This window comes from Meles meles, chromosome 16, assembly GCF_922984935.1.
Source record: "Meles meles chromosome 16, mMelMel3.1 paternal haplotype, whole genome shotgun sequence".
NCBI classification, from domain to species: Eukaryota; Metazoa; Chordata; class Mammalia; order Carnivora; family Mustelidae; genus Meles; species Meles meles.
Window position 1 is genome coordinate 63,313,850 of NC_060081.1, and position 24,537 is coordinate 63,338,386.

The following is a 24,537-nucleotide window of genomic DNA, read 5'->3' on the forward strand; positions in this document are numbered from 1 at the left end:
CTCCCAGGTCATTTCAGGGATGTCACTCTCTTCCATGGCTTCCAAAATGTTTGTCAACTTCCCCTTATTTCTGTTTTTCAATGTCCTTGAGTGGTCAAGCACCAGGGAGAGAAATTATCCAGGCCCTCTCATTACATGTTCTTGGGAAATGGACCTAAAGCCAGAATGTTCGGTGTTGTCCTCGATTAGAGATATTGGTGGGAATTTGTTTAACTTGAAATTGTTTTCTTGCAGTATATTGTCACTAGTTCTTAGGGACAGGGGTAGACAAATTCCATATGAAAACCTTATCATGCTGTGTTTTCTTCAAAATGGCCTCTCCTGTAATAAAGAAAACCATTTTCCTTGGGTCAGACTTACGAGTTTTAGTTCTCTGTCATTCCTTCACTCATTTATTCCATACCTGTGTAGTGTGGGTGTGTTCTGTGGGTCAGGCCCTCTGTTGGGTGCTGGATGAATATTATTAAATTAGACATCCTTGAAGACCTCAGTGAATTTGGCATTTAGGAAAGAACCAACAGGCAAGCTAAGACCTGAAACAGAACACTACAGTTGCTCTAACAGGGCTATGACTGGGTAGGGAGAGAATCATAGGTTGGAATCCCACCCACAAGGCTCCTTGGCTAATATCCTGCTCGCCTGGCTGACCTTCCAGGCATTCCTGGACATGTCTGAAGATTCAAGATATATACACTTCAGGCTCCCACTGTGGAGTCCTGTCAGACTGGGAACAGTACCAGGCTCCACTTGGTTGGTATTGTGGTTCAACAGAGGGTGGAAAAGAGGAAGTTATATATGTGGCAGAATAGAGGTTTCATCCCTATCCTCTTCCTTTTTCCCTGGGACAGAGTGCTTATCTGTCTACATTTTAAGGCTAGCAACCATGCAAGCCAGAATTAGAGAAGACTGTTATTGGAAAACACACACAAACACACACAGGAGAAAGGGAAGCAACTGTGTTAGGGGGAAAATGCAGGGAAATATAGTTTGAGAAGAGGTAAATGTTAGCAAGTACAGGATATGTTAGTCTTGTAAGATACGTCTTCAGGAGATTGGTAAGGAAAATTCAGTACCTTTAAGAGTTCAACCCTTTGAGTGTTTTACTTGGCCTCTTTACCTCCCAGTGTGATATTGGTCCCTGGAGTGGAAAATAATGACAACAATAGCTAATTTTGGGGTTTGATGCTTGGTTGAGCACTTATGTTCCAGGCCATACTAAGCATTTGCTCTGTATTGTTTCATTGCATCCTAAAAATAACACTATAGGGAAGGTAGTATTAGCACGCTCATTCCACAGGGCCAAGGAGAAGAGAGAAGAAAAGCAGCTTGCCTGAGGGCCCACAGAACTGGGATTCCAGAGCTCTTCTGCTCTTGTGTGCTGCATACCACTGAATGGACAGAATTCTGCACTCTTGGTTACCAAATTTTATTTTAAATTTCTAGTAGCAGAGCGTAGTGTACCTTTGTGTAATTCTAAGGGATTAACTAAAATGTCAAATAGAAACAAGGTGTTGGGATTGAGGCCTTCAACCACTAGACATGTGATTGAAGATGCATCTACCAAGGATTTTGCTTTAGAGAAAACTAAGAATTACATACAAGGTGAAAACCGGTACCACAAAAAGGCAAGGACGTGTAAGTGTTGAGGTTTATTTCTTGTACTTAGGATGGAGCCTCATCCCCGTGAGAGAATTTATACCTCCGTGGCATTGGCCATTCCTTAAGTCTAAATAAAGTCCCACAATATGCCCTGTGCTGTGGCAGGTGCGCAGCCAAGGAATGTAATGATTAGTTCAGCACATATGATTTGGAGCGGAGCTGGCTGGATCTGCATCCTGGAACTACCACTGACTCACTGACTTTGTGAAATTGGGCAACTTGTTTAAATGTTCCATAGTATCAAGTGGAGAGAGTGCCAGTATTTGTAGGGTGGTGATAATTAAGAACAAGACCGTTTTTCATGATTACTAGGCACATCTTATTTACCGGGACATTGTGCCAGCTATTAGATGGGACCAGAATGTGAACAGGCAGATAGAAGAGAGAAGGAGGGTTTTGACACAGCCACCTGCAAAGGTTAAAGAAAGGTCTCAGAGAGGGAGGGAGTATGGCCCTGAGTCCTTGAAGCTGTGCAGGTGTGTTCCTGAGAGCGAGATGGAGAAGGGGACTGCCTTCAAAGGGAGCGGCAGTGGAAATGGGAGTATGGTCAAGCATGGCCAGATTGAGGAACTGCAAAAGGAGGCTTATGCCTGGGTTTAGAGTCCTAGTGGGGGCTTTGTTGGAAAGTGAGCCTGGAGAAGAAGATGGTACCATGGATGAGGGTCTTCAGGCCACACTAAGTTGTTCAGTCTTTACTCCATGGGCAACAGGGATCCATAGAAGGTTTTAAACATAATGAATCATATTTTTGTCTGTCTCCATTTATTGTTCCAAATATTTTAACATTACTTTTAAACGAAGAAAACTTAAAAATGTCCTTCCAGCAAGTGAAATACTGTATAATTACTGCAAGCATACTAATCTACAGAAAAAAAATATATAATATTTTTAAATTATCTAAAATCTCACAACCTTCAGGAAACAAGCACTCACATTTCACTGAAGAGCTCTCTGTAAGCACACAATTTCAAGGAACTGATTCACAATGTTTTATAAGTGTCTGAATCAATACCCTGTGACAAGCTTTCCATGTCAATAAATAAAGTCATACGTTAGCTAGCATTTTAATGATGGCAAAGTTTTCCATTTTTTGGAGATAATGCAGTTTATTTTCCCAGTCCTTTCTGATGAAAAAGTCTCTCCAATTTCTGAACATTACAAACTGTGCTTTGGCAAATAGTTCGGAATGCAATGCAACAAAACCATAAAGAAATGGAGAGATTAGAAAACATACCAGATTCCTGAAAATTAAAACAAACAAACCAAACTCCTTTCACCTGCTGCAGAATGAGAAGGGAAGACCATGTCCAGCACCTTGGCTGGAGGTTTGTTTTATTTAATAATTCAATTCTTCATCTCTTATTTATTGGGCATCCACAAAGTGTCTGGTCCTGTTCTAATAATGGGATACAATAGTGAACAAGTTGGAGAATGTTACTTTTATTACAACACACATGCTAGCAGGGGACGCAGGTTATAAACTGATAAATAAACAAGAATATAGTAGCTATCCAGGAGCGCTACACAAGGAATTAACACAGGACAGTAGGACAGCACAGGGAACCACTGTAGGTGGGTCATCTAGGAAGACTTCTCCAAAAAGAGGTCATTAAGGCAGAGCAATGAATGGCCAAAGGGAGGGAGACATGTGAGATCAGGAAAGGGAAATTCAGGGATGCAACTGATGTAAAGACCCAAAGTGGGGGATGAGCTTAGCAGTTTCAAGGCAGAAAAAGATCAAAAGGCCAACGTAGCTTGTGTATTTTCAACAAGAAGGAATGTGGCATGAGGTGGGAAGCACATAGAGGATAAGGGAGCATCTTATAGGCCACATAAGAGTTCAGATGTTACTCTTACTTAAAATGGGAAGACACTGGAGAGTCTTAACCAGACCAGAAAGTTAATCTATGATTTTAAAAGACCACTTTGACTCTCTAAAATTTTAAGCTTTTTTTTTTTTTTTAAGATTTTATTTATTTGAGAGAGAGAGCATGAGTGAGGGGAAGGGTAGAGGGAGAAGCAGACTCTCCTCCTGACATGGGGCTCGATCCCAGAAACCTGAGATCATGACTTGAGCCAAAGTTAGATGTTTAACCAACTGAGCCTCCCAGGTGCCCCAAGACTATAGGCTTCTAAAGGATAGGTTGTTACCTTGTTTGGCTCTACATTCACAAGACCAAGGAAACACTTGGCACATAGTAGGTGATCCATCAACTTTATGAAGAATCAACAAACATGTACAGAATCCAGTGTAGGGATTCATTTATTGGTCTCACAGTATTAAGTGCTTAAATGTACTGTACTAGGTACATGGATGTAGTGAAAAACAAGACTTAGTCCTACCCTCAAGGCCAAACAGACCTGAAATGAATAAACACTTACGTGATTCTTTTATTTCAGTTCCAAGTTGGAAATCTACTGGAAGAAAGGGAAGGCCTTTTCTTGATACTCTAGCCTGTGATGTATTCATTTTCAGGCTGGAGACAGGCCATCGCTGGTAGTCTCTGTTTTCCTATTCAAGGAGAAATCTAAGTCTTCTCCCTGACCAGAAAGTGTAAGAGGAAAGAGAGATTTAGGGGAGAGGATAATTAGTCTATGTGGGGGATGTGCTGGCTTCATGGTGGCTTTGGCCCTGGGGGTACAGATGAGCAATGGAACATTGGACAGAGCAAGTGAAGCTCAGACAAGAGAGGGGAGGTGGGGTCATGGCTTTGTGGAGGCCAAATAATGCACAGAGGAAAATGCAGTGTGTGAGATAATTATCATAATTTGCCCTCTCTGTCCCAGTCAGATACATTGTACCTTCACCAGTTTCCCCAGAGAACTGTAACAGTGTTTAAGGAGCATGCGCTCTGGAGTTGGGTGCCTGGAGGAGCACCAGAGCAGCGTCACCAGTAAAATACTTGCAAGCAAATTACCCAACCTCTTGGACCTTCAGTTTCCTCATCAGTAAAACGTGGATAATAACAGCACCTATCTCAGACAGTTGATGAAATGCTTTAATATATTTATAGCCCCTGAGTCATATTAAAGGCTTAATAGATATAATCTAATAGCTTTGTTATATTCAATTGAAAATATTGGTTTATTGCAAGGCTGTAACTCCTTGTAGACCATCGTTCATTGTGATCATCTGCATATTATCCATGACAAGCCCAGTATTTTGTAAAAAAAAAAAAAAAAAAAAAAAAAGTGTGCTTGATAAAATGTTCTTTGAATTAATCTTACTGGATTAATCATTGCTTATCTAAAATCTAGGAGAGCCCTTCATTATTGAGGACATTATGCACCAAAAGAGCATACAGGTATGGATGGTACATTCTTCGGTCTTGTTTCAAATCATCAGTGGTGTTGGGATCCAAGATAGCCCTTCAACAGGAGGGTTTGAGTCAAGGTTTGGAGGATTTGGTTGAATCAGGTGTCATCTGTGGGCTGGGGCTAGATGGAGTCCCTAGCGCAAAGGGGTCCAAATCAGACCTATGTACCATCTGTAACCTGGCCCTGTGGGTCAGAGGCTTATTAAAAATGAGGATCCTTGACCTCAGCCCTAACTTACTAATTCGCGGCTTATTACTGGTGCGGGGCAAGGCAGAAAACAGCTTGCCTAAAACTACCGCAACAGTGGTTCCCAGTATGTGCCATGAAATTGCAAAAACAAAGGAAATCAAATAGTGAGAAAAAAACCATATTTATATTCTTGCTGATGGAAATTATTTCCAGAGGTCATGACATAGGCTGGGTCTGAGATCCTGGAATCAATGTTTGTCTTCATGTAGCAGAGTGTTTCTTTTTTGAGAGGACATGGGAAGTAGGAAGCAGACAATGCCTCTTGGTGGCAATCCGAGCTGGCAGGGAGCCCCTTCTTCGGGGCAAAACTTCGTCTCTCAGCCTCGACCAACCCACCCATGAGATAGGTTCTGTCTCTTGCTTTCTCTGGAGTGGAGCCTACGATTGTTCTGACCCTTGGTCTCGGCCAATTATAAGGGGGCACAACTGGGTTAAATTCAAAAAGAGAGATTTCTCCTTTCTATTTTTTTTCCCTCTTCCTCTCATTTCCTAACTGAGTTTCTGCCAAGGCAAACTGGTACAAACTGACGCCATCAGGAAATCTCAAGATGGAGCCCAGTTCTCCCGAACACTTCATACCCAACTGTGTTCTTTCCCTAAATCTGTATCCAACACTTAGTCGAGCATGGATTCCTGTAAAAGCCTTGTGCAAAGAAAACATGGATCAAAGACACCTTCAGAGTGTTGTCATGCCGCGCTGAAAATCTCTGTGCGAGGAGCCAGTCCCAACCACCAGCTCGAGGTCAGAACTTCCCCGAGACCCTCCCCACAAGGCCCTCCCATAGGGTCCTTCCACCAAGGCACGGCCTCTGCCACCTCCCCAGCCTTGTGTTCTCCCGTGAGAAAGGACAAGAACGGCCCCGCCAGAGGCCCATGGCAGCACCGTGTGTCAGCAAAGCGTCTGCAGCAAGCGTTTCCGTGGGAAGGTCTTCCATCTGGACCTTGGCAGAGAGGGGAAATTTCCTTTGAGGTTCTGCCACCCTTTCCGTTCAGTTCCCCATAAGGTGCAGCTTGCAGAGGCCTGGTCTGACTGCAGGGATGGTGCTGGTGTGCTTCACCGAGTCAGAGCGGCTCTTCCGATGTTCCTCGGTAAGGCTGAGAGGCGCTGAGAGAAAGAATGTTGTTTGTTCTGCCACTACCTCCCATCTCAGTGTGCAACAGGTCACAAGATGTGACAAGTTCATGCGCTAATTCCTTCCTTTTCAGTTAATAGAATAACACAGATGGGACCACTTACCCTGGGATCGGACGTAAATTGGAGCAGCAGTAGAAGGAGGATAGAGGCAGCCTGGCCCCTGCTCAGGATTCTGCTCAACAGAAATTGTTTTTAACAGCATCACCACCCACAGCTGGGGAGCCCCAAGAAGCTAAGCTCTGACAGGAAGGCACAGGCCTCTGGCGTGGGCCCTTGTCTCGATCCACCCAGCCCGCAAAGTGCTCCCAGCATGTGAAAGAAATACCACCACCAGACAGCAGCTCCACTGTTTCCCAGGAGCCTCTGGGCAGCAAAGCCCTGGAAGCAGCTCCGAAACCACCCTGCAGACTGTCTGTGGGATGATTAATGGAACACTACAGAAAGAGGGATGTTGAGACAGCAAGAGCAGAGCCATGCACAGTCCCACAGGGACTCCTGCCATCCATCCAGGCTACAGCACACCCCGGATATTCAGGTACAGAACCAGCTTTAAATGTTTGGTCCCTTACCAGATTATGGCCTGAATTTTGGTTCAAAAACAAAAGACAGAAACCTTTTGGTGATCAAATGGTTAAGGCTTTGAAGTCTAAGAGATACCTTCAAATCCCAGGCTGCCACTCACAAGTTACAAGTGTTTAAGCAAATAATCCACCTCTTTCCTGAGCCTCTGTTTTCTCATCTGTGAGATAAGTTAGGAAAGATGCTCCCCTTTACTCAGCTGCTGAGGATCAAATAAAATGTCCAGAGCTGTGGCTGGAAATACAAATAGTAGCTAGGGTTGACTGATATATTCCATACGTGCCAAGCATTGTGTGCAACACTTTTATGGGTACATTTCTCATTAAATTTCACTGAAGTGCTCAGAGGCAAATGTTACCATCAGCCTTTCCACCATATTGCCAATGAGGAAACGAGTTTAGTGACAAGCTCCTACAATTTGCAAGTGATGAGATGGCTTGAAACCACTTTTACGTATTTATGACTTCAGAGTCCAGACTCATCACCACATCGTAGGCACGTGGTAAAGAGTGTCTGTGGCCATTTTCATCGTTATTTTCATGACCACTAGCCAAGCTGTGAGGGGTCTCTGTGCCTTGCTAGACAGTTTGCACATCAATGTTTTAGTATCAGCTATAAGAAGCAGTTGTTAGAATAAATTACAAGGATTAATTCCAAAGGAAGAGAACTAAATTTTTTTGGAAATCAAGGAAGAAGAGAAGTACACATGTGTCTGGAAACTTAGGTGAGGTTAGGTCAACATGAATCTTTGTGGACATTTGTCAATTACTTTCTGCTTTTAACCCCTTCATCCCTTTTTTATGGTAATAGCCTACCGTCCCTCCTGAGAAATAACCATTCTTTGATTCGATATGGCTCTGATGGGGATGACAAGTCACATTTTTCCACTGCCTTAGACCACAAGAGTGGGCTGCCAATCAATCATAGACCTTGTCTATAGAGATCAGTACTTATGGTGAGCCTGTGATCCAAAAGGATCCATCAAGATAATACCAGAAGAATTCACATATTGATGATAGAAGAATGAAATGTCTCCATCTTTATAAGTCTGGAGTATTGTAGCCATTTTGGTTGCTCTCTTTTCCAAATAAATGAAGGAAATTAGCTTCAGGAGGGAATGCAACCAATACAGGGAAAAGCAAAGGAGGTAGAAAGAAGAAGGAGAGGATGAAGATGAGGAGGAAAACAGGAGGGAGGAGAGGCAGAAGAAACAAAAGAGGAAGGAAGGAAAAAGAAAATGAAGAGGATGAGGAGATAGTTATTTTTGCCTCAGGATCACTTTGTGTCAAGATCAGTTCTAATCCTAGACTCCCAAGTCAAGTTTCCATCATGTTATGTGGGAGAATACTGGTTCTCACAGTTCACATTGGCTATGTCAACAGTGACATCATGAGCCTATGAAAAACAAGTTCAGTCATCTAGGACGATCAACGTTTTCAGGACTTTCAGAATTTCTAAGTCCCTTTCTCCAGGATAGTCTTTGTCTCTACGTGGTCACGTGAAAGCACATCCCAATTAAATTCCACTTGGCTCTTTATTTTTAGTCGCATGGTGTGATGGAAAGAGAATGAGTTTCAAAAGCAGATAGACCTAATTTCAAATACCAGCTTCACCAAAAAAATTATTTATTATCCCTTTTCTCATTTTCAAATTGGATCTGCACACTGGAGTGTGAGAAAAGTGTTCTTGGGCAAGTCCGATGATCTAGGGTAGGAAAAGAAAAAGGGGGGTGGATGGCCTTTGGCATAGTGCCCAGCTCCTAAAATGGACTCTGAAAATAGTTATTCCATGTAGCTCCAATAGCTCAAATCACTCTTCCCTCCTGAAGACAGTGCATGGGGACTTAGGATAGGTACCTAAAGTCTTTCCGGGGACCTAAGGACCTTCTGTAATTCAGAATAATGACGTTTCTCTGTATGATGGGAGTTGTTTTATGGTCATGCTATGTAAAGTGTCCACAAAACCTCTCAGTCTCAACTCTGAGAATAAGTTGCAAAAATTAACAAAATACATGAAGTGTCTAATTTGTTCCCTAAATGCACAATTACACTTCATACATCATTATCACTTCTCGCGGCTGCTTTCTCCCTGAAGTAACAGGCTAACAGCTCTCATTGCCTCTGTTGCTGGGGTAGAGGAGGTGGTGATGAGCTGTGGGCTCCCCCTGACCTCGGGATATGTCTGGTGACAAGGACAGCAGGGCAGTCCCTGGCTTTACTAGTGACAGTCTCCCTGTAGCTGATTTGCTTAAAGAAGGGAAGCAGCACATTGCTGGAGGTTTAGGGAATTTCATAGTTGAGGTTGTTTTTGTGCCTTTCTTACTTTCATATCCTCTATTGTGGCATGTTCTATAGGGCTTTACTGTCTCTGTCTCCCTCCCTCTCTTCCTTAACCTCCACCTCCTCTTTCTTCTCTCCTTCCCCCTCCTCCCTGCTGCCTCCTTCCTCTCTCTTCTTCCCCCTTTCTCTGTCTCTCTGTCTCTTCTCTTCTCTCTCTCTCTCTCTCTCTCTCTCATTTTTAGTCCCTGTGCCTAGTTCTCGGCAATGGGGACAAGACCCCAATTGAACACAACTGAGTAAGATACAGGCCTCTGCCTCAAAACACAGTCTCTTTGAGGGCACAGACCCAGAGCAGTTTGTAATCACTCCTTCGTTAGCTTACAGCCAAGGAGGTGGAACCAAGACCTGCGCCAGAGTGCAGAGCTGACTTCTCAGCCTGGGAGAGGTGACATGCCTCACATGGTGCCCAGATGCCTCGCTTTGTACCCTGTGAGCCAGTTAATAGGGAACTATCTTCCTATAAAAGCAGAGAGCCTTAATGCCTGGCAGACCCTGGATGTGAATTTCAAACACTGTGATTTAAGTAAAACTTATTTAAAGTGAAAGTTGTGGTCACACTGAAGATACAACCCGTCTTTGTTTTTCGCCTTAGAAAAGTTTATATGGAATTCCTTTCTTTCCCGTTCTTGATGCCCATTGGGTATAGGTATCCTCTTGGCTGACTCAGAACATTCATGGAGAAAATCAGAACCAGGGCCTTGTCTCATCTCCTGAAAAGAGTTTCTCCTTTCAAATAAATCTGTGGATAAAATGTTTACAAGTGTGATATTTCACACGTGGAGAAAAGGATCCTGTTAATGGCATGAAGAAAGGTATCTGCCAGCTCATTCACGCAACAGGCCTCACACTCCTTCTGTGATTGGGAGGAGGAAACCTATGAACCCAGAAGAGGGAAGGACTGAGCATGATACAGGGTTCTAAGGAAAGCTGCAGCAAGAAAGAGCTTGGATCAGTTCTCCAACTGAGTCCCAGTCTTTTGTGGAAGACGATTATCCATATTGCCATTATGAATCCAAAGGTAGTTTCTCTCCCCCAAGCAGCTAGAGAAAATAAATTAATGTTCACTTAGCATCTATTGTGTTTTGTAGGAAGCGGTGGTGGAGGGGAGAAAGTTCATTATTTATAGCACCCTAGATGAGAGACTACAGTTCAAATTCCCTTGGCAAATTTGCTGTTGAGGCTTCATCTCCATGAAGGGATTTTCCTTACTAAGCATTTCCCAGGTTTTCTTTTTTCTTTTTTCAGTTTCTGTTTTCTTAATTTCCTAATTTTACAAATTGTCCACCGGGGAATGGAGCTGAGAGGACAAAACCAACAGAGTGAGGCCGTGTGGGATTTGGTTGCCAAGACTCAAGAGGGTCTTGCTCTTACTGGAGCCTCAAGTTCAACAACAGTCTTACTAACAAAACACAAACAGTTCCCTTGACACTCATTTGAAGGGGAGGGTGGACTGTGGAGCAAATGGCTTGTCTTCTAATAGGACTGAAAGCAAAACTCGAGTGAAGTCAATTAAGTCTACGAATAAAGTAATTTTCGCAGGACTTACCCAGCAGAGAGGAGCAGTCATATCAAAGATTGAACAGGGGAAAAGGAAAGCATTTCCAACTGGACTCATCAGAACTCACAAGAGTGTTTTGGGATGGGATAGCTATGGTCTATTAAATGGAACTGTTCTGTTCTAGGGATTCTGGGGCTATGGAAACTCCTTTCTCTGTTCACTGGTGAGCTGGTTCGGAAGGCTCAGAGAGGCAGTGTGGCCAAGGCTTCATGGCACTTTGGGAGAAGAAATGGATATAATACCTGCAAAGTGGAGTAAAGTGTCTCTGTTATAGCTCCTGGGGTATGGGAGACAATAAAATATTCAGTTTAACCAGAGGGGTGGTGGAGCTTGTCCAATCTTGGATGATAAACAAGAGTCCAGGTGAGCCGGGAGGAGAGGGGTCCAATTTGGGCTGAAGGGGCTAGCCCACTGACCTTAGGGGAACAGAGGGAAGACAACAGGTACTCCAGCTGCTCAAGCAGAGGACACCTCTGGAATTGAGGCAGAGAGAGAGCAGAAGAAAGGCCAGCAGAAGTTTTCAAAGGGAGGCAGCTGAATTTGGGGCTGGGATTCGCTAAGGTATAGAGGACACATTGGATGATTCATGACTATTACCGATCGCCTACATGTGCCCGACACTGTGTCAGGGATACAGTGACAAGCTAAGCAACAATTCCAAATAATGTCATGAGTAACATGAAGGAGGAGTGTAGAGAATGCTAAGCAGATGTCTACTTAGGTTGTCCCAGTGGGAAAGGACTCCTTCCTGCCCCATTGACCACCCTAGTTTAGGGCCACCATCAGTTCTTACCTGAGCACCATAACAGTTTCATACCGGCTTCTCCACATGCACTCATTCTCCTGCCCAGAACACCTGATTCTGTCTGACTACACCCCACAGTACATGCCTACCCGACAGCCTTTCAGGGCATCCCACTACCACATAGGTGCAGTCAAGGTTCTGTGCTATGGCCAGCATGGCTCTGCTATTTCTGCCTTGTCTTTCCAAAGTCATTTCATTCTACTATACCATGTCTCTGAAATGAGACCACACTGACATCGAGACGCCTGTAGGATATCTAGGCAAAGAAGTATAGAAAACCGCTACATACAAGAGAAAACTCAGGAAAGCAGTTGACATGTTCTCTCTGAAATGCACATTTTTGAATGTGCTAAGAAGGAGTGGTGGGCAGAATTCTATGATGGCCCCCCAAGATCTCTGGTCCCTGGTTTAGACACACCAAGTCATTCCATCAAACACTAATTTAGGTGTGACTGTGAAACAATTTTGCAGATTTTGCAGATGGGGTAATCAAGATCCCAAATCAATTGCTGGAGAAATGATCCAATGAGCCTAACCTCATCGCAGGAGTGCTTTAAAAACGGAGTGTTTCCTCCAGCATTCCAGGACAGGAAGTTGGAGATATAAAGCACAAGAAACTTTCAGGACAGGGGCTCCTGGGTGGCTCAGTTGAAGCATCTGCTTTGGCTGGAGTAGTGATTCTGGGATCCTGGGTTGGAGCCCCACCTTGGGCTTCCAGCTCAGTGGGGAGTCTGCTTCTCCCTCATCCCCTTCTCCTCCCCCTACTCCTGTGCTGTTGCTCTTGCACATGCACTCTCTCTCTTGCAATGTACTCTCTTGTTCTCTCAAATAAAATCTTAAAAAAAAAAAGGAGTATTCAATGCAGCACTGCTAGTTTAAAGAGGGGAGGGATCCATGCAGCAGGGAACATGGGCAGCCGCTAGGAGCAGAGAGTGGTCCTGGCTCACGGCCAGTAAGAAAACAGGGATTTCAGTCCAAGGACCACAAGGAAGTAAATTCTATCAACTTGGAAGAGGACTCTGAGCACCAAAGGAGAACAGCAGCCCTGCTGACTCGGATTTTAGCCTGGTGAGAACCCGAGCTGAGAATCCACTGGAGCTACACCAGCCTTCTGCCCTGTAGCCACTGTGAGATAATACATTTGGGTCATTTTAAGCTGCTACACGGGAAGACAAAACTAGCACCTGAGGCACAAAGAAAACTCAGCTTTAGAAAGGCTCGGCTGTATCGGACTGAAGTGAGCAAACTCCTGATCATTTACTTGTACCTTGCTGTGAAGAATTAATTCAGATCACTGCTTTGCATGGATGTACATATCCTACACTCTTAGGGAAAGGGCCGGGATTATTTCCACCCTCAGCTGCAACTTGCAGTTGAAAGTCTGATCTCTTGAAATACTGAGACTCTAGCTCTTCTTGACTCTGGAATAGAGACGGAAGGGCTGGAAGACATTTTGATTATCTTTCCGAATAGCTAGGGTTGGGTAAATGGTAGGAGTGGATTGAAAGCTAGTGTCAGAAGCATGCCTACTTGTTATGTATAGAATAAGTAACTAAATGATTAATTTAATAAATCAAACAAATAACTCCTCGGGTCATTTCCAGATCACCAGTTCTACAAGTCTGTGAAAGGAATTTGAAAATACTGGCGTATGCTAAGTCCCAAAGTGCTGTAGAGATTGGAGTGAGAGACAGGGGGACGTCCAAGGCTATCTCTTGGCAGATAGCACACATGAAAGGCCTACTTTCTCATTAGAAGGGAACTGGGTTAATGTTGACACTTGACCCGTGGCATTGTTCTCCCAGTATACACAGTCTGAGTCAAGAAAACTCCTTGCCAAATGAGAATTGCTGGCCCCTTGCCCAATCACCAGGCCCTGCTTGTTTTAGAAAAATTTATTACCATAAAAAAGAGACAAATTGTAAAACTCAGACTTCAGTGTTGAAAAATTAATTAGGCCTTTGGCTCTCTCTTCTCAGCATTTGTAGAGAATTTCTTTGTATACTTAGCTGGTTCAGTGATGGGGGTTAAATATGTGTACCCTGGAGATTAACACTCTTGTTGGAGCTATTTCAAGAGAGAAAGTGTGTTAGAACCGGGAGCCCATTTAGTATATCCAAAGAACATATCAGGAGAAGTCAACTAAGTCAGCTTGGTGGTTGTCAGGAATGGCTTCTTTTTGGAGACAGCTTTGGGATCGGGGGGAGGAAAGGCCCATGTGTCAGGCTGGGGAGAGGTAGGGCAATCTAGCCAGAGGTTATGGAGGGTATAAAGTTGGTGGCATGAGTGAGTCTGATGGACCCAACAAACTGAAAACCAGATTCAGCACTCTTCGAGAAAAAAATCTAGCTAATGGCAGGAAAAGAAGATATGATTCTGGAGAATAAAACAGAACAGTAGTTCTAAATCAGGGTAGTATTGATCCTGATGCCTTCCTCAAGGGCCTGGGATTTATCCTACAAGTACCAGTGAGTTTTTACCAAGTACATAGCATGATCACTCTCATTTCAGAATATTATCTCTGAGGGTAGCTTTGTGGAGAATCAGCCAATCCAGTATGATACCCCATTTTCTGGCTTTGCCAATGTCATGAACTGGATAAAGAATGAAATTAGGGATGGGGAGTACACTTAGTTAGCTTTTGGGCATGTTGAATTGTAGTTGCCTGCATTGTGCACATGGATATGTCCTATTTCTGTTACTTGGGAGAGGGATTACAACTGGAGATCCAGACCAAAGATCTGTTGCTCTGAGCAGTGTGGAAACAGGAGCTTGCCTAGGGGAGCAGGTAGCAGCGTTGTTTATTACCTCTGCAAATCAGGACACTCCTCGAGCCCATGTTGCATTGGCCAATCACTCCTGAATTTTGTTAATAAAGTAATTCACTCATTCATTCATCAGTCATCAAATTTTTAATGAGATCCTTCTATGAGGGGTGCCATTCCAGCACCAAGACAAGATGGATTTCAAAGTCCTTAACCTCATAGAGATTCAATCTTCAGAGAGATGAAGACAAGTAACAAATTATTGAATCAGCAAATGTCAGAAAGTGTAAGTGTTCTGTGGAAAAAATAAAACAGGTTAAGGAGATCAAACATTGTTGAGGTGATGGCAGTTTTATTTTGGGTAGATTGGCCAGGGAAATTTTCCGTGAGGAGATGATATTTGAGCAAAGACCTGCAGGGGTTAAGGGGTGATTCAAGTCAAGGTCTAAAGGAAACTAGTACAAGGTTTAAAAGACCTGAATCAGGAACAGGACATTCAAGGAGAAGAGAGAAGGTTATGTGTAGCTAGAGTCAAGTGAATGAGAGGCAGAGGAGTCGAAGATGAGAGTCAAGTAGTTAACAGGTCAGGAAGGAGTTGGGGCCAGGCCTGATGAGTGTGGGTGACATGGGAAGCCACCAGCAGCTTCCAAACAAGCCAGTAGTGGGATCACATGTGTACTGGGAACAAATATCACTGAAAGATGAAGGTTTTATTATTGTTGTTGCTATTACTGTTATTATCATGGTTCACTTGATTCACTCACTCACTCATATATTCTAGAAACACGTTCTGAATGCTTTCTCCATGCCAAGCATGGTGGTAAGCATGGGCTAGTAGGACACGACTCCTTCCATCAACGGTTTGCAGTGTGACAGGCACATGTGCCTGTATCACACTTAGCACGACAGTTTCTTCAGTGCACTTCTGACCCTACCCCTTATACCTCAGGTACAGATGGGAGAATGTTTCCAATGTCGTGGATCTTGGCATGTGTTCATCATTGTCACGTGAGATCCCTCACTTCATTTATTTTACATTTGGTTTTAGTCCCATTCCTCACTCTCATTCTCCTCTAAGATCCTTCATGTATATATTTCAGGTTCTATAAATTCCTTCAAAATGTGCTTTCCAGTTTTTCTTTTCCTTCCAAAATACACATGCCAGGTACGGAGTAGAGAGTATGATGCATTGAATTTTGTGTGGAGACCAAGAATCTGTAACTAAATATATGTATATATTTAAGCATATAATATATATATCCCCCAAGTATTGCTGAGACCTATCCCAGTGGAGGACTTTTTGAAATGGGAGACAGTAAAGTTCAGAGATAGCTGATAAACTGACACTTCCAGGGAAGAGAAAGGCCCAGACCTGTAGTATCTGCCAATGTCTGTGGTGTAAATATTCTCACCATGACCAATTTCAAGCTCAGGTTCAACAGTCAGGTTGCAAAAGGCCCGGTATTTAACAGCTGTGTGGAGGCAGGTCCAGCACACTGTCTTCCAGATCCTCGCCTCCACCTGAAGACAAGCACATGGCTCTGCTCATGAAGGTCAGCCATCCTGGCTCAGTGTGTTGTCCTTCCCAGGTATCAGGAAACTTCAATGTCCTTCCATAAAGAGAAAGTTAGATGGGTGTTCCAGAAACCCTGATAAGCCCATCCAGAAGTGAGTTAGACGACTGTGTTTTCTTTTCAAGGGTGAGTGAAGAAAGTTTGTTGTTAGGTCAGCAGGCAGTCCTGTTGTTGGAGTACCTTGTGTGCACGTGGTGTAAGCCAACTGTTAAATCCTGACATTGTGGACACGTCTTAGCTAGATTAGAGGAATGGCGTGTGGCCATTCTCAATATTGCCTTAGAAAATTTACGGCCCTTAGGTGACAGTGTTTACTGGAGCCACACCTGCTGCTGGTGACAGCAGCAGGGCAGACAAGAGATCTCAAAAATATAGAGGGTGCTTGGATTTAGAGAGTCTGTAAAAAGAGAAGCTGGATCATTTCTAGAAGGTAGAAAGATGGCTTCCTTTGACGTATGCTTCCATGTGAGTTCTGACATCTTTGAAAAAAAGGCATGGTCTTCCTCTTAAGGATCTAAATGATGAAATGTAGTTGCTGAAAAGCAGAAATAATAAATAATGCCTTGGACTGAATTGTGTCCCTCCAAAATTCTGTGTTGAAATCCTCAGCCCCAATATGATGGTATTTGAAGATGGGGCATTTGGGAGGTCATCAGGGGTAGATGGGGTCATGAGGGTGGAGCCCTGAGCTGATGCAGTTAGTGCCCTCATGAGAAGAGACCTCAGAGAGCTTGCTCACTCTCTCTCCACCAGCTGAGAACATGGCAGAAGGCAGTCATCTACACGTCATAAAGAGAACTCGCCAGAAACTTTAATGTTGTGGACTTTGATCTTGGACTTCCCAGCCTCCAGAACTGGGAGAAAATAAATTTCTGTTGTTTAAGTCACCAGCCTGAGGTATTATGTGATGCCAGCCTGAGCAGACTAATACAACTTCTACCATTACAATTACTGCTAATAATAACATAAATATAGTACACATATGCTCTCCTATAATCCGTGCAATTCTCTGTGACGTTGGTTTTAAGTGAAGAAATAAGAGAAGTTAAGGAAGCATGCAAGGTCATACAAGACGGCAAATGACATCTGGGGTGGAACACAGACTATGTGTGTCCGCAGTACCCAATCTCCACTGCTAAGCCACAATGTTTCCCAAAGGCCACTGTAGTGCCTGGCCTAGGGGGAGGTACTCAAAATACCTTTGTGGAATGATTAAAAATAAATGAATGATGGTGAAACTTCCAGCACAAGAAACTGATTGGGGAACACACAGAGTTTTTTAAGCTTTTAATGTAATGGAAGATCATGCATATGAAGTCACAGCAAAACTCTCTGCTATGAACCTTGAAAATTTAGTTCTTTCTTGGAAATCTGGGGGAAAAAAAGGAGCGTAAGCCTAAGGTAATTGTCCTTTTATACTGTTACACTTGTCATGGTGCCAGTATCCACATAGTTCCCCCAAGGATGAAATTAAAATGCTGAATTTTCATGATTGTGTGATGATTACAGACTAAGTGCTGAGGGAGGAATCATAAAGTGAAAAGACGTCTGCATGCCTTCCCAGCTGGCTAAAGGCAGCCTTGATGCTTTCTGTTATTTGCAGGAGTCTTACTGCTTATAGGTTTTCTTCATATTCCTGCTGTATGGAATATTTATCTTCTGATCATCACACAGCTCCTGACTGGTCATGACCTGCGCTTTTACGAAGAAACACTTGCCAGTGCATCGGCACCATTCAAAATGCAGGGTATCCCACTTGCATTGAAAATAGTAAGAAAGTTTCACACTGAAGATCAGTTAGCTCTGGTACAATACATTAGTGTTTGGGATTTAAAAAAATACACATTTTTCACTACCAAGAACTCTTCCCCAGTGATTAGAGTGGGTTCTGCACTAGTAAATTTTGGACAGTGTACAAATGAGCTTCGCATTATACATATAAAGGCAATTCTCAGGTGAAGCTTAACTGTCCACCTTATTTATTCATTCATAACATGTAAAAGAGAAGGCAATAATGGGAGAGAAAATCAGGTTCTGACTGCATCAGTTTAATTCAGAGATCTTCTGTTTGATTAAGAAAAAAAGCAATAGAAAGAGAACTATGGACATAGAATTTATCTCTGTTCTTTCATTTCCCATTTTAGGGGGAGGCAGCCACACCTGTGAGGAGTGCTGCCAAAGCCAGCAAGACAGACCCCAGGCTCACTCCTGGGGCTGAGTGATTTTGCCCTTGCTGACCAAGGTGGAAGCAGATGAAAAGGAGCAGCGCATTGTGATGGAGTTCTCTGTTAGTTCTCCCTCTGGGCCTGGTGGGAGGGGGCATATCCATTTGTCCCGTTTTACAACTGCAATGCTTTTTCCCTCTTAAAAGGAAGAGATTGCCACATGCCATCTGCCCCACCATTAGTCAAGCAGTGGAAAGAACTCAATAAGGGCTAAGAAGTACAATGCCCAAAGGGACACCATCAATCCCTTATTACCACAACTTCCTCATTCTTGAGTTGTTTATATTGATTTATCTTTTGCTCAGGTAGAGTGACTTAGAGTAATTTTCTCAGCAAGAGAACACGGATTGCCTCTGTTCGGAGCCCATGCCTGTCTGAGAATGTTTTCCAGCTTGCCCTCACACAGGAATTGGGTGTAGGATATCGGGGCCATTATCTTTCCCCCCTTGAAACTCTGATGTGTTTATTCAGACACTTGTGTGGCTGGTGTCAAACGATGAATCTACCAGGATTTGGGGTCTATTTAAATGAAGCTACCTCGTGTTCCCACGTCCATGGAAGATGCATGCTTTGTATTTGAATGGCCAGTATTATTACCTGGATGAATCTTGACTTTTTACTCTGTCTTTAATTTTTTACAAGGATTAGGGGCGCCTGGGTGGCTCAGTGGGATAAAGCCTCTGCCTTCGGCTCAGGTCATGATCCCAGGGTCCTGGGATCGAGTCCCACATTGGGCTCTCTGCTCTGCGGGGAGCCTGCTTCCTCCTCTCTCTCTGCCTGCCTCTCTGCCTAGTTGTGATTTCTCTCTGTCAAATAAATAAAAATATTAACAAAAATTTTTTACAAGGATTAATGAATTATTTTAGTCAGCACTTTTCTCTTATTCAAGAATGTCTTCTTCTAATATTCCTTTAAGTATTACTTCTAATGTGTCTGACATGTCTATATTTATGATATATGACTATATACGTATATTCATGTACACACACACATATATATAAAGTATGCACATATCTCTCACATGTGTATTTTTGTATGTGTGTGTATATATATATACACACACATATATGCCCTATACTACTCCAGGCTTCTTATTGGTTGTTTGCTTATAAATTTCAAAGATCTTTTTCCCTTTTCTCTCTTCCAATATACATAATTTTTATTGTAAAATCTGTTATTTGCCACTTTGACCATGGGTACTTAATGCAAAAATCAAGCAAATAATTCATCTTTTAATCTTCCTGCTTATCTATCTTTCCTGTCTTTTGATTATTTGACTTAATGTGTGCTTATTTTCATTTCATAGATTTTATAATTTATAGACATTAACTAGAAATATTCTAAAAATTTCTATTTTGGAGAGTTTTTATCTCATTCCCAGAGATCACTAAAGTGTGGAGGCTTGTTCTTGAGCCCATCACCTCTGGAGATTTTTTTTTTTAAAGATTTTATTTATTTATTTGATGGACAGAGATCACAAGTAGGCAGAGAGGCAGGCAGAGAGAGAGGGAGAAGCAGGGTCCCTGCTGAGCAGAGAGCCTGATGCGGGCCTTGATCCCAGGACCCTGGGATCATGACCTGAGCCGAAGGCAGAGGCTTTAACCCACTGAGCCACCAAGGTGCCCTGGAGATTTTTTTTCCAAGCTTGAATTTGCTTTCACAGGAGACTGGGAGAGAAACTGCCCCTCTTTACCATGGCCTTATCTCTGGTATATTTTCCCCTGGGCTCTTTCTTGATACTTGTACAATTTCTGAGTTTTTATATAACCAATAAAATGTTGTTAGCATAGAAAAGGCAAAGACTCAAATCATTCCTCTAAGGGTTTGTTATGTTTTATTTTCCAGTTGGAAATATAATCTTGGACTCGCTTCAAAGAAATTTACTAACAAGAAGAAGCCCTGTGTTCCAGGGTATGAACCCCAGAAACAATCTTTCGGAGAAGAGATGTTTTCTATAATAGAATACACTAAGTAGCAAGCCATTCAAGATGCTGAGTGTGTCTACTTGTCATTACAGGCATAAACCTGCCTTGTGGGGGAAAAAAAAAAAAAAGGTGCCTTCTATTGAGCTGCACCCCTTGGTCTGGGCCCCTGTGGCTGCTGGCATAGAAAATAAGACTGAGATTATGAAATGTTTGTTGATTTGTCTCAGTCTTGTCTGATGCTGATCTACATGCTATGTAAATGAATATGAATGAGATAGAAATAGCAGGTTAGAATGCGGTTTTATTAACTGTGTGATTTGCAGTGGTATTTGCCTCCTGCTTTTTATGTAGATAATGGCTCCTCGATGCTTTCTTGTCTTGTGTGAATAGTTGGGAAATTCGCCCACACTGTCCTTCACCTGTAAGTTTGATCATTCACCTATGTCATGCCTCTTATCATGCTCCACCCAACATACGGCGAACAGTATTCTCACAATCAAAAGCCTGTATTATATTTTTAAATGCATTTTCTACAGCCCTAGCACCTATTGCCTTCTGAGTGCCTGCTTGGTGCAAAGCTTGAGAATTTAAATCTTCTGACATCCAACCAAGAAAGCTTTCGTTAAATCGTGCCTAAGGAGAAGTTAGGAAGCACCATGTTTTTTGTTTCTGGAAAACCAGGTGTTATTTGGTCAGAGATTTTTAGATTATTCTAAGTTTCTTTATATAATTTTTAAAGACTCTATTACAAAGAGAACACATGAATGCCTACTTAGCTCTTGGAAGCTTGGGGTCCTGGAGAAAACGCTGCTTTCTCTCTTGTTGCAGTTCAAGGTGGGGTACGGTGATGGTCAGAGGGGATCTGGCTGCAGCCCAAACCCATTCCTCCGACTTTAAATGCCAAGAGGACACACTCAACTTCCAATGGCCCATCTGACAACGATGGGACCATGGCTGACGGGAATTATCTCAACTTTGTCAGGAATGAGCACACACTTGCTAATGGCCTATTTCCTTCCCCCACATGCATCCCTGCAGAGGAAGAAGGCGAGAGAGCGGGACCCTTGGCTCAGCTTCTGCCTTTTCTCCTCTTTCCTTTCCCAAACACCCTCTCCTCTCGCCCCAGGATCATTCTTGATTCTTGAATTCCCATCAGGTTTCAGGGGAAGGGGAAATACTATTTCTTGCACTTTTTGTTGGCAAAGTAATTGATGCTATCTGTCTCCCATTGTTCTGCCCACCATCCGGTTTGGACCTGACTGGGGGCAGGAATGAAGGTGTGCGTCCAGTTGCATCCCATGTCCTTTGAACAACTCTGTCATTGCAAAGAGATGCCATTTCAAAGACTATTCCCATTTACTTGGAATACTGCTGGTAAACTCAGTGCAGCACCCAAATGAGAATCACTGAATGTATTCAAAGAGCTACTAAAAAGAAAATATCAAGAAAAAAAAAGTCCTCAATATCTTGATTAAACATTCAGATAGTTCCAGACAAGGAAGTGAAGATCAGCAGAAAGAAACATGATACGACCGGTGATGTTAACCTTCATCACTTGGTTAAGGTCACGCCAACTCTCTCCACGACAGAATTGCTGTTTTTCCCTTATAGGGGACCAATTTTAGTTGTGATTTATTATCATTCCATTTTGCAAAACTTTGGGTATCCATCGGGAAATGTTTCTTTATTGTGAAATGAAAGGAAGGTAGTTCAGTCAGTAACAGAAAGATCTTGCTGGAATCCTGAAGAAAGTTTAATCAGTAATGGACTTATAACAAAACAATCCAACCCTTGCTGAGCTTGAAGGACATGAAAGTTGGAGCTACAAGGCTGATCCATTCAACTTTTCTCTGAGATCTTTCCATGGGCACAGGGTCTGAGTACTGCCTCCTGTGTGCGTTCTGGGCAGCAGGGAAACCCCACTCACCTGGACCTCATCTGTGTTGCTATTCACTCAGCCTGACTCAGCCTCAGTCTCCCTTCCTGCACACAAGGCCCTACTGCATCACGTCCTGGTCTCTGGTGTACCCTGTCAGTTACTACCACGTGTAGTTCCCAAGCTAAGTGAAGAACAGAAGTGGGGAGGGGATGTTATCTGATGCTGATATTGTGGAAGGTAGAGGAAGGTAACCTTCTTTTATGTCTGGTGTCTGGGTGAGGGCCCAACAACATCATCAGATCTTTCAGAGTGGAAATTAAAACTTCCACTTGCAGATCTCCTATATCTCATGATGGTTCAGGAGATTTGTCTCCTAACCTCTCTTGAATTATTGTATAAAATGTTTATTTCTACTACCCCAGTGTTGTGAAACTACTTATCAGGAATTGAGTACAGAGGTTTTAGGAATTAAAATGAATCCCTCTCTCCATTTTAAATAATAGATTTTATCTATAAGGAAAAAAAAATCTAAGAATAGCAGGGATCTGAGTTTCTGCTTAAGCTTAGTGGGATTCTGTGAAGTTTTGATACTTTGGGGTCTGTCGGTCCAACTGTGGGAGTGGGTCCCTCAAGTCTTCCATTGTATGAGGGGTCCATTTCATTCCAGGTTTGGCGAAGGGGTGTTTAGTCTAGGAAAGAATTCTCAAAGAGATAAAATTAGGGAAAAATAATTTCAGCAGGTAATGATTTTGTATTTTCAAAAGTCAATAAATTATAAAACAGTATAACCTTGCCATGATATGAAAGCTGAAGTTGAAGAAAGGTGTCTTAGACCAATGCAGAAACATAGAGCCGCAGATTCAAGAGGAAAAGTAAGAGTTTTGAGGACAGAACCAGGATATCTAATTGGAATCACCCATCGGATTAACAAGAGGGGAAAATGAAAGAGAGGGGAAGTGATAATTTTAAAAGAAACACAGGAGAATTTTCTTTGAGTTGAAGGAAGACAAATTTGCTGTTTTAATTTTCTCACTGGGTCTCAAGAAAAAAATACGGAAAAAATATTGAAACCTTACAAATTCCTAAATTCTAAGTCAGATAGAAATCCTTTACATTTTCCAGTTATAAATAGCAGATTACTTTTACATAGCAGAGTAAACCTGCCTAATACCAGATTTCTCTTTAACATGGGAAACTCTTCTGCAACATCACAGACTTCTGAGAGGAGGAGCCGCAAGTCTGGTAACCCACACATGGGGAAATGTGCATGTGTTGGCAGAAAAAAAACCATCAGGAAAGGGCTTCAAGAGTACGACCCACCTGTGTGAGAGTACGATCCATGCCCACTGTCTGAGGAAATAACAGTGTACTCTGTATGTCATCACAGTAAGACCAGAGATTTCAACATATTGGAAAGTATGAAAAACAAAGAGACAGGGATGGGCAATGAGTAAGTGTATAACAGGTAAAGATACACGGACATGATACATATGTTTATATGACAAGACATGTATATACATAAAATGATACATAGTTGGATGATGATAATACTAATATGAATTTGTAGCATAGGTATTAAGTATTCTTGGAAAAGATGACATGAGTAGCAAGGGAAAACATTTTAATAGACCACTCCCCAAAACCAAAACCCAACTCTCAGCAAAACCCTGTAGTGGAGGGAGGGGGAGAAGAGAGCAGCAAAGAGCAGGTAATTAAAATATGATAAAATTCCATCATAATGGGAAAAGAGAGGTCCCAATAATTCAACTATTGTAAAATGCAGGCTCATGGTATTATTAATTTGATGGAACATATCATACAATGTTATCTGTAGATCCCTACTGTCAAAAATCATAAAAGGAAAGCTAGTGAGAAGTACATTGTATCCAACTGAAAGGTGCCTGCATTGAGAATGTCCCAAATGTTCACAAAGTTGTTATATTCTAACAGTGACCCACCCTAATATAGCGTAAAAACTAACCCGTCCCAGCTGGAGAACTGGATCTGGGCAGAGGTCAGGCACCACTGGTTCAAAGCTGATCTCCAGATCCGTGTTTGGCAGGGTTTACTGCAATTCCAAAGATTTCATAGTAAGGTAAAAAGTGATACTGTCTAAAGCATTCACATCTATGGGAGTGAGAGAGTATATGTGCGATGGGTCAGTGGAAGAAATACAGGTTTCATTGTGATGATTGTGGGGAGGGGGAGTCACTTGTCGACTTAAAAATATAACAGAGCTTAGGAGGGGAGGAGTCAAGATGGCGGAGAAGTAGCAGCCTGAGACTACATCAGGTAGCAGGAGATCAGCTCGATAGCTTATCTAAACATTGCAAACACCTACAAATCCAACGGGAGAGCGAAGAGAAGAAGAACAGCAACTCTAGAAACAGAAAATCAACCACTTTCTGAAAGGTAGGACTGGCGGAGAAGTGAATCTAAAACGACGGGAAGATAGACCGCGGTGGGAGGGACCGGCTCCCGGCAAGCGGCGGAGGAACGGAGCACAAAATCAGGACTTTTAAAAGTC